Source organism: Myxine glutinosa, chromosome 1 (genome assembly GCF_964187855.1).
Source record: "Myxine glutinosa chromosome 1, kmMyxGlut1.1, whole genome shotgun sequence".
Taxonomy (NCBI): Eukaryota; Metazoa; Chordata; class Myxini; order Myxiniformes; family Myxinidae; genus Myxine; species Myxine glutinosa.
Genome location: NC_136261.1, coordinates 212,506,735 through 212,518,526, shown reverse-complemented (window position 1 = coordinate 212,518,526; position 11,792 = coordinate 212,506,735). Strand labels below are relative to the sequence as shown.

The window sequence follows — 11,792 nt, the reverse complement described above, 5'->3', positions numbered from 1 at the left end:
ATACTTGTTTACTTTGCGAGAAATGACGTCATAAATCATTTGCATAAAAACACACTAAAACTCGCTGAAAAAAATTGGCGCCATATTTCATTTGTTTTCTAACATCCTAAACAACAATTTCCAGCCAAGAAAATAAAATGTTCACGAAATGCCCACGGGAAAACAAATGCTCCAACACTAGCACTTCTGAGTTCCTCACCACATACAAAGCTTTCATCCACAGCTTAATGGAGTACTGCTCTGGGCTGGTGCCCCTGCCTCACACCTAGCTTGGCTTCACGCTGCAAAAACCAAAGCTTCAGAATCATTGGTATCTCCCGAGATGAAGATGATTCTGAGGGCCTGTCACTTGCTCACCGCAGGCAGGTTGGTGGTCTTTCTGTCTTTTACCGACTCCTCTCCGGCTTTGTCTGTCCCCCAAATATTCCTGCAGGATGCACAAGATCTGCCAGCCACCCTCTTCTGGTGAAACTGCCAAAATCAAGCCTCCTTGCTCACTTCACTTTTTCATTCCTCTTTTCTCCCACCTCTGGAACAAACGCCCACACTCTCTTCAATCTCACTCCTCCGTTCAGGTCTTTAAAACAGCTGTTCACCGCCATCTTTTATCTTCCCCCACCCAAAACCGTGATCTTTTCTATCCCCGTTAACACATTCCAAATCCGCCTCTTTCAATCTCCAACTTCATTCCTGAAATAACTAGTAGTGTTCATTTGCTTTATACCGTGTACCCTTTCCCCCTCCCCCAGCCCTCTCCCTTCCACAGATCTACCGATGGCCCTGTTGTACACCGCTCCTTTCCTATGCCATCTCCAGGCATTGCAAAACGTCATTGCCGGGCACCGAAGGGAGCTCGGCCATGACGCACGCTGAAAGGGTGTACGCAGTTTTCACTCTGGTTGTTTGTTTGTTTGTTTTCTTGTTTTCTTGTTTGTTTTCTTGTTTGTTTGTCCAGGCGATATCTCAGCCATCCTTTGAGCTAGGAAGCTGAAATTTCGGCACAATAGTGAGCAGGTCCTTTGTCAAAAACCGTATTTTTGTTTTTTGATTAATCAATTAATTGAGGAGTTATTTAATTATTTGCGATTAATTAAGTACTTATTTAATTAATTAAATTTACTTTCGCTTCTGGCCATTAACTCAGGCACCTTTTGAGTTAGGAAGCTGATATTTGGACATGCCAATGACCAGGTCATTTGGCTGCAAAGGCTGTTTTGGATTTATTGATTAATCAATTAATCAATTAATTATTTAATTATTCGATTAATGGCTAAAAAAAATTTTTTTTTTAAGTTACAGATTCTGATGAAATGGTGGTGGTTTATGTGTTCGATGACCGAATTGATTAATACTAGGGCATGCCCGTACTATATATATGCCCGTACTATATATCTATCTAAAATTATATCCCCCCCCTCTATTTACATGAAATGGTTTGGTTCATTCGCAACGCCAAAGCGAACGGCGAACGGCTTGCGAGTACAGTGACAATCCCCCCCCTCTATTTACATGAATGGTTTGGTCCATTCGCAACGACCACAGAACCCCCCCCTCTATTTACATGCAATGGTTTGGTCCAAAGCGAACGGCTTCCGGAGTTTGGTAAAGCAATCGCCATCGCGTGCACAAACGCGCAGGAAAGCGAATGAATCGCAAATTCGTTTTTATTAGTTTTAAAACTTTATTAAAACATAGTTTAACGCCAACATAGTTTGCAAACGTGAAATAAATGAATACGCTGTCAAATGTGCCATCCGAGGCAGAGTGTGTCCGCCACGTTCGGCACACGCGATCGTTCGCTGCTCTCTGATTGGTTGAATCGTTTTTTGGACATAGCTCGGTAAGTAATTGTCCGATTAATATGAAACCTTGAAAAGGCACATCCTCGGGTCCCCAGCAATATACCTGGCAAGTTAAAAGTATATCGGACCGGTAGTTGTCGAGAAACAGCGGTCACAGACAAACAAACAAACGTACAGACGTACAGACAGACAGACAGAGATTACTGGAATTATAGATAGATATAATTTAATTTTTTAATGATTATTATTTATTTATTTTCATTATTAATCATTTATTTATTTTATTTCTCATTTGGCCAATATCTCAGGCACCTTTTGAGCGAGGAAGCTAATATTTGGACATGAGTGACCAAGTGATGTGGCTATCAAGGATATTTTTGATTTATTGATTAATCAATTAATTATTTAATTTTTTAATGATTATTATTTATTTATTTTCATTATTAATCATTTATTTCTTTTCTTTCTCATTTTCTTTTTTTTTTGGACATTGTTTTGTCATCAAATTTTCAACAAAGCTTTATTAGGAGAATATGGAGAAGGCAAATTAATACATTTTTCAAAAGGTCAAAAGTCAGAATCACCTAAAATTGGAAATTTTTATCTGATTGACCTGAAATTTGAAGAATTTTCATATTGCGACACTGAATTGGTTCACCATTCAAAAGCTACAAACCGATTGTTTTTTGTTTTTTTTAGATCAAAAGGTCAAGATTGCATAAAATCATCAATTTCCATCCAGACTCAAATACAGACAAAGGGAAATATAACTGAAAAATAAATGTGTAGTATGTGGCACTTAGCTCAAATCGGCTCTTGAATCTCGTCAGGAATCGTCAAAACCCCCTCGCGTCCTTGGCGGGAAAATGCGCTCGTTGGTGTGAACTAGGCCTCGCCGCGCCGTCCACTCACTCCTGGCTTCGTCGAGAGCACAGCGAGCAGGCCAAGCCCATCCACTCGTCGTGCTTGCTTGGGAAACCGCAGTTCGTGGTCCGCAGTTCCTCCTCACGATCACGATGAAGATGTCGGAACACGACCGTTCGTTATTAATCTTCCTTGTGCAAGAGCAATAGCGACCATTCACTATGGGATCCAGAACGAGAATAAGAAGATGTCGGCCGAGCATTCCTTTATAGTCAAGGCTCTGACGTCATCTCACGATGTCTCCGTTCCTATCAGCGAGTTCCATCTTACCAGTACCTGTGCCAATCAAATCCCGGACCAATCACTTCTCTTCGGGGCGTGGCTCCACTGCCCAGCCTGATTGAGTGGTGATGTCGCGGCTGCACCAGTGGTAGTGTTCGATGCCTGGTTTCTGGTTGGTTTTTAATTAGTGTCATTAATTATGGTGTCGATTGCTTGGCTTGGCTATGGTGTGTAGTGCGGTGACATAAGGAACACAAGCAAAGTTGAGGCAATTACATACAGGGGATCAATTTACCCATAATCCCTCACTAATTAACATACCCCACACCTCTCATAGGGATGAAGATACAAGCTTAAACGACATACGGTCTACACAAATTTCCTACTTATGACACATCGAGGTTTCTTCTTCTTCACGACAGTCAGAGCACACTACCTATGCATTCTACCTGGACTAAGGTATTGCCTACCCCCGACAAACATAACAGTACAGAAAAGAAGGAGCATTGCATAGCTTGTAGAAAATTCCAAACAATACAAAATAAGTGACATTCAAAAAATCTCATGTGCATGCTGTACTACCCTTGTGTTCTGAGGGGGAACCAAGTAATGCTCTAGAAAAGTTCATATAAAGGGTGCCAATTTGATTCATGCACCTGTATGAAAAAGTAAATGTATTTTATTTGCCAGATTTAGGGAACACCTTTGTATGAACTTTTCTAGAGCATTACTTGGTTCCTCAGAACACAAGGGTAGCCCAGAATGCACATGAGATTTTTTGAATGTCCCTTATTTTGTATTGTTTGGCATTTTCTATAAGCTATGAAATGCTCCTTCTTTTCTATACTTTGCTACATGGGACATACCCTTATATAAAGGGACCTTTTCTATGCCCCTGGCATTTTACTCATGAATTACAATGAGAAAGAGACAACCTCCAAACCACTCCACATCACCTAGTGTCCGAGCTCAACCAACAGTTTTGAAGCATAAACATGTCTCTAGTTACAAAAACTTTATCACGATTGTTACATATTTATAGGAATGTATGTGAATTACCATTCAGGTCTTTGCTTATCCGTGTGTAGTATATTAAGTTGTGGTGTAGTGGTTGTGGTTGGAGGGTCAGGAGCCCTTCTGAGGGAGTGGCCGGAAACGGAAGTGACCGGAAACGGAGGAGAAAAAGACACGAGGAAAAGGACGGGGATTATTCTTCTTGATCGCAGCTCCGACAAAAGGTGGAATCGACCTTGCGCTGCGTGGAAAACAGCGGCGTTCCGAAACCTGTCCGGCGAGAGGAATTCCCGGGACGTGTACCTGCCCGGTGGAGACGTCAAGTGACGTGGGGCCTTGCATCGACCCCGCGTCTGGAATCGTTCGCGGCACCGTCCAAACAGACGCGTGCGGGTCGCACGTTGGGGCCTTACGCGCCTTGCAAGCGGCGTGGGGTTTGGCTTGCTCTACCGTACCCGCTCCGCGTGGCCACGAGGGGCTGCAGCCACGGTGCCTGGTACGATACCTGCCCGGTGGAGAAACGTCCACCCGGGGTTCGTTCAACCGCCCGAGTGCGGAGACGCCGACCAGTAGCAGTATCTTGGTCAGGAGGGGCCCAGAGACATTGTGAGGAGCAGAGACCGAAAGGGGGTGTGAGTACTCACCGGGACACACATGTATAAGATGGCCATCTTAATCATAGGGAATTGATTGTGAGTTGGGAATTGGTGATGATTATGTATTGTTGATTGCTCGGGGAAAATCTCCGTGGTTGTGTCCTTGAAATATTGTTGATGGTTGTGTCATTGAAATTGTTTGGTATCATTACCATTGAAATATATCCTTGAACGTCAGTTGTCTCTTGGGTGAAATTCATATGGCTTGCGTGGCGAAAGCGCATATATAATACAGCTTTCTGGCGAAGTTCCTCTCACGGTCCGGGGGTCACTGAGACCAGGTATTCACCGAGGGGACCACGTAACAGAATTGGGGGCTCGTCCAAATTACGATTTGCGGTTTCGCAATTGGGTCTACGTCCGGGATTTAAAATTGTATAAAATAATAAAATAATATTTTTTTATTAATTAAAAATTATTAATTAATTATTAATTGGTAATTTTTTTTTTTTTTGAGAAATTGGGGTAAAGTCTTGGGTGAAGGTTAACAGGTGTTAACGATAGGCACCATGGCGTTTGTGGCACAGAACTTTGGGGTAACCCCGAGTGAGGCACAGTTCCGAGCGTTGCTAAAGTCGGACCTCTTGAAATTGGCCAAACATTTTAACTTGGAGGTCCGAACTAATTTGAGGAAGGCAGAGTTGCGGGCCACGGTGATACAATCTATGGTGGGATTAGGAACATGGGACGAGTTAGCCTGGGAGTGGCTACCCGAAGAACCAGAAGACGTGGAGCTCCGGAAACTGGAGTTGCAATTACGGAGCCAGGAACGGATCAAAGAAGAAGAAAGGAAAGCAGAAGAGAGGAGGGAAGAGAAACAAGCAGAGGAAAGGAGAGTGGAACGAGAACTCCAGGAAAGGTTAGAAGACAAAAAAGCATAGGAAAGGAGAGCTGCAAGGGACCTCGAAGCAGAGGAGAGAAAAGCGGAAAGGGAATTAAAGGAACGTGACATGGAGCTTCAGCAAGAAATCAAATTCAAGGAGCTGGAGTTAATGAGAGAACGGGGAGAGGCACCACCCTTGCTGACGGGGTCGACACCTAACCAGAAAACCTGGGATGTGGGCAGACATGTGAGGCTGGTTCCACCGTTCAGTGAAAAAGAAGTCGCGAAATTTTTTCCACACTTTGAGAAAGTGGCTCGACAATTAAACTGGCCGGAGGAGGCCTGGACCATACTCGTGCAAAGTGTGCTGGTGGGGAAAGCTCAGGAAATTTATTCGGCGCTACCAATGGACCAATGTGCAGATTATGAGGTACTGAAGAAGCACATCCTCAAGGCCTATGAGTTGGTTCCGGAAGCTTACAGGCAAAAATTCAGGAATGCCAGGAAGAGGGAGAGTGAGACCCATGTGGAGTTTGCCAGAGTGAAAGAAAACATGTTTGATCGGTGGTGTGAGTCAAAAGGAGTCGGGAAAGACTTCGAGACATTGCGGGACTTGATCCTGGTGGAGGAATTCCAGCAGTGTGTCCACGAGGACATCAAAGTGTACCTGCAGGAAAAGAAGGTACCAAAGTTGTGGGACGCAGCCACCATGGCAGATGATTATGCCTTAACCCACCGAATAGGGGTCCACGAACCTAACTCCTCGCCTAGATCTCCGCAGGGGAGGTGGGGAACAGCAGGTGCGGAGAACGACCATACATGGCGGCGGCCTCGAGATGATTATGGGGACAACTATGATACCCCACCGGTTCGAAATCAGAGGGATGCGGGCCCAAGACAAACTTATAGTTCGGGGGGCCCGAGGCAGACCCCGAGTTTTTCCTCCGGGCCTACTTGCGCGTTTTGCAAGAAACCTGGACACTTGATGTCCAGTTGTTACCTCATGAAAAGGGACAACCCAGAGCGGAGTCCGACTATTACAACTCCGAATGCGATGGCTAGCGTAAGAAATCGCCATCAAAAGGGTTACCAACCATTTATTTCAGAGGGGTTTGTGTCACTGGATGGAGCCTCGACTAACCGGAGACCGGTTAGGATATTGAGGGACACAGGGGCCCATCAATCTTTAATGCTTGAAGGCATTTTGCCATGGTCCGAGGAGACGGCAACGGGGGATAGTGTTCGTTTACAGGGGATCGGGGGCGGTGTTAGTGCTCCCCTTCAGGTCATCCAGTTGGAGTCCGATTTGGTGTCAGGACCGGTCACCGTCGGTTTACAAGCCACGCTTCCTGTAGAGGGTGTATCTGTGGTTATCGGGAATGATTTGGCCGGGGGTCAAGTTTATGGTAACCTGAGGGTTGGTAAAGAGCCCAGCAGGGAAAATAACACCACACCAGCTCGGGATGGCGACAAAAGTGCCAAGTTATTTGTAGGGGGACTGAACTTCAAAACAGAGGAAGAAGTTCTGACCTCTGTCTTCAACAGATATGGGCCGCTGGTGGAAGTGCGGTTGGTAAGAGACTGGGAAACGCAACAGTCAAGAGGGTTCGGCTTTGTCACGTTTGCCAGCACAAAAGACGCCAGAGAGGCAGAGAAGAATTGGAATGGCAAGGATTTGGAGGGTCGGACCATAACAGTAGGGAAGGCATTTCGTAGGCGTCGAGAGGTCTACAGGAGAGGACAACTGGGCGGTAGTTTTGGTAGTGGCCGAGAAGGAGACCGCTATTCATGGGACTACAGGGACCAGTGGTCCCACCCTAATTATTAGGGAAGTTCTGAGAAGTTGAAGCACTGAAGGCGGCGGAGCCGCCGAGCCAAGATTCCTACACGAATTAACCGTGAACGCCGTTCCTAAAGGCGTCCATGTAGTGAACTTTCATGCACGGACTAACCGTGAACTCCACGTTCCTCAAGGCGCCCATGTAGAGAACTTTCCTGCACGGACTAACCGTGAACTCCGCGTTCCTAAAGGCATCCATGTAGTGAATACTCGGCTTGGCCTCCCGGAAAAAGTGCTAGCGAGTTGCTTAACTTTGGATCTTTGATCAACCCCTTAACCTTCATTCCCAAGAAACTGACGGTCAAAGTCAGAGGGTCATGAGATGGAGTTTGATTTGGCAGGGACAATGTCGTTGTTGGTACTTAGTCCAGAGGGAGTAATCTGGAGGGGTTGGGGTGAAATTTTGGTTGCTTTATTTTTAAGTGATAACTGTGCCCGGGGGGAACGGATAATGTGGGGGGGGGGTTGAGTTATCTGGTTTGTTTCTCCAAATTGGCCGGCAAAGAAAGTTTTCGCTGGGTTCAAACTTTCTTTCTTGAAGGGGGGGAGTGTTACATATTTATAGGAATGTATGTGAATTACCATTCAGGTCTTTGCTTATCCGTGTGTAGTATATTAAGTTGTGGTGTAGTTGTTGTGGTTGGAGGGTCAGGAGCCCTTCTGAGGGAGTGGCCGGAAACGGAAGTGACCGGAAACGGAGGAGAAAAAGACACGAGGAAAAGGACGGGGATTATTCTTCTTGATCGCGGCTCCGACAAAAGGTGGAATCGACCTTGCGCTGCGTGGAAAACAGCGGCGTTCCGAAACCTGTCCGGCGAGAGGAATTCCCGGGACGTGTACCTGCCCGGTGGAGACGTCAAGTGACGTGGGGCCGTGCATCGACCCCGCGTCTGGAATCGTTCGCGGCACCGTCCAAACAGACGCGTGCGGGTCGCACGTTGGGGCCTAACGCGCCTTGCAAGCGGCGTGGGGTTTGGCTTGCTCTACCGTACCCGCTCCGCGTGGCCACGAGGGGCTGCAGCCACGGTGCCTGGTACGATACCTGCCCGGTGGAGAAACGTCCACCCGGGGTTCGTTCAACCGCCCGAGTGCGGAGACGCCGACCAGTAGCAGTATCTTGGTCAGGAGGGGCCCAGAGACATTGTGAGGAGCAGAGACCGAAAGGGGGTGTGAGTACTCACCGGGACACACATGTATAAGATGGCCATCTTAATCATAGGGAATTGATTGTGAGTTGGGAATTGGTGATGATTATGTATTGTTGATTGCTCGGGGAAAATCTCCGTGGTTGTGTCCTTGAAATATTGTTGATGGTTGTGTCATTGAAATTGTTTGGTATCATTACCATTGAAATATATCCTTGAACGTCAGTTGTCTCTTGGGTGAAATTCATATGGCTTGCGTGGCGAAAGCGCATATATAATACAGCTTTCTGGCGAAGTTCCTCTCACGGTCCGGGGGTCACTGAGACCAGGTATTCACCGAGGGGACCACGTAACACGATCATTAACGAATCTTTTCTTTGTTTAAAAGTTCCCCCGAAGGGGGTGCACCATTCCCGGAGGTACTGCAATACCAGGTCGATACGTGGAGCGGACGGAGCAAGCCCCTGATCCAACTCCCGATACCAAAAATCCATTTTATAGACTAGTCCCGCATTGCGAGACATATCAGCTATTAAACTGATAACAGATACTACGACGATTTTTTTATTAAAATGAAAACCAGCAAACAAGTGTCAACCATCAAATCAAATCACAATTGCTCAATTGAAGATCTTCCACAACAATTACAACATATTTCGTAAATCCACATAAAGAAACATCTCTCTCTTAAACAAGGCAAGAACATAGTTCATAGAAAAATGATGCATTCCATAACATGCTGAGACCCTCGCCTTCCACAAGGCCATTTTCAAACAATTCAATATTCTCCAGAACATTATTCGTTTCGGTTTACATTGATTTCCAAACGGACCGTACAAAATCATTTCCCAACTTAAAGTAAACTTAACCTTTAACTTGCACAAAAACTTACACAACACCTCATTCCAAACTAAGGAAGCGAAAACACAATCCCACCAAAAATGCCGAACTGACTCCGATTCATTACATCAAATATATGGGCATTTATTGGTGGAGACATGACCTCTTACTGCTTGCACAGCCCTACATTGCAACCATTGCCACACAGCTAACCAGGCAAGGTCACTTTGAGCTCCAGTAAGGGCCTGGGACGAAACGTTCCGCCACACCGCCAAAGTTCTTTCCCTTTGAAGACCACCTATCGGAAACACCTCTTGTACTTTCTTCTCCTTTATCAAGTTTCCAAAACTGCACTCAAATCATCCCCAAAACTACCCTCCCGAACAAATTCTTTCAATACCGAATAGGGATACTTGGGATTCCACTCATACGGTCTACCCAAACCCACACGCTTCCCCCGAACTCTGTTCAGCTCAGGCAGAATATAATACCCAACGGCTGCACGTCTGATGCCTTCCCCGCCATCGTCATGTGCAACGCCATGAAGGCTGCTCTTAAACTAGCTACCAAGTCTGGGCCGCCCCTTCCCCCTTCCAGTTGTCCGACACCTAGCCGGTGCTAAGGCCGATAAAACCATGGCTTACACATAAACTGAAAAACCAAACTCCTTAACCTTGTAGCAACTCTTTATGCTGGAGGGAACACCTCTGCTAAAAACCGAAGCAAAGGAAAAATCTGCCCTTTTACAATGGTGCCCTTCTCTATTGACGAGAGTGTTCTCTGCCCCCATTCACTCAACAAATTTTTAACCAAACTTCGTTTTTCTTCCCAATTCTTTGCTATATTGCTGCCGGTCCCCAGCCACACCCCCAGCACTTGCAGGCAACCCTCCACGACCCTAAATCTTTGCAAGAGGGCCTCCACCCATGACCCCCCCCCTCCCACCACCAACAAATTTGATTTATTAAAATTCACATTCAGTCCACTGGAACTTGCAACGTCCTCGCACACCCACATTATCTCCTCCAGTTCCCCACTCTGAGCAACACAAACTACCAAATCGTCCATATAAGCTAAACATGGGACCCCAGAACTCCCCCGAACCTGGCACCAATACCCCGCTGACGTGCAAAGAAAACATATATAGCAAGGGATCCAACGCAAGAACAAACAACAAGGGGGACAATGGACATTCCTGTCGAACCCCCCGGGGAAACCGCAAACGGCCGCGTTAACCGGCCATTCACATTCACTCGCCCAACTGAAGTGGTATACATCGTTTTGATCAACTTGACCAGACTCTCCAAAACCCCATTCCGCTAGAATAGAGAACAAATATTCCCTGGATAACGTGTCATACGCTTTCGCAAAGTCCAAGCTTAAAACCCCTGCCGAACGTCCCCCGATTTCCACCGACGTAATCAAATCTCGAAGGAGAAGCAACACGTCCGTCGTCCTTCGCCCTTTGACTCCACACCTCTGAAACACACCCAACCGATCTCCGAAAGCTACCTGAAGCCTCCCCAGCAAAACCTTCGCAAGAATCTTGTAGTCCCCATTTAATAGCGAAATCGGCCTCCAATTACTCAAGCAGTGCAGATCCCCTTTTTGGGGTAACAAACTAATATTGCACTCGGCCCAAGAGGCTGGACACTCACCCACAAGTAGAACCTCATTGAACAACTCGACAAGTGGGTCTTTTAACTCCTCCCAAAAACACCTGTAAAATTCCAAGGGCAATCCATCTGGCCCTCGAGCAGACCCCTTCTTCCCATCTTGAACCACCCGCTCCACCTCTTCAATGGAGAAAGCTGTGAGTGGCTCCCCATTCACCCGGTCATGACTCCAGCCTGACAGGAATGCCTCCCTCCTATCCAGATCCCCTGGAACTTGGGAAAAGAAATCCGAAAAATAACTCATCACGACTTCCTCCATGTCTGACCATGACTCATACAACACTCCTTCATCGAGCAATCCCTTCATAGCCGTCTTATTCTTCACCAACTTCCGAAAGAACGGTGACGAGCAAGGCTCTTCCCTCTCCCTCAAACCGCTCCTAAACTGAACCCTGTTAAATTGCTGCAGAAAAAATTTACTAATCTGCTGCTTCAACTCACTTATCTCTCTACCCACATCAAACCCATGCACACCAAACCTACCCAATCTCTGTAAACATGCCGACTTAGCTCGAAAGGACCTGAGAGCCCTCTCACTCTGTACCCTCGAGACCCTCTGACACATATCCTTAATCCGATGTTTCACCTCTTCCCACCATTCCCTCACTGAACTAAAAAGAGGATTCAACTCCTTCCAAGCTTTAATTCTGCCAGAAATCATCTCCTTTATCCCAGGACTCTTCAACAATGAGGGTATTTAGCCTCCAAACTCCTTTTCCTCCAAATAAAAACTCAAACGAAAAAACTACTTTGAGTAAACAATGATCAGAAAAACTGTTCCAAATCCTCTGCACTTCAACCGTTGTTACTTCTCTTGAAACAAACACGTAATCCAATCTTGACCTCTGTG

The 11,792-nt window shown here is 46.2% G+C and overlaps 1 non-coding gene across 1 annotated transcript; it reads right to left on the bottom strand.

Annotated features, from left to right (window-relative positions):
* Positions 1-8,823: 8,823 nt before the first annotated feature.
* Positions 8,824-9,013, bottom strand: LOC137419672 (U2 spliceosomal RNA). The gene has a single exon (XR_010982977.1). It is a non-coding gene; the product is annotated as a U2 spliceosomal RNA (small nuclear RNA).
* Positions 9,014-11,792: the final 2,779 nt, after the last annotated feature.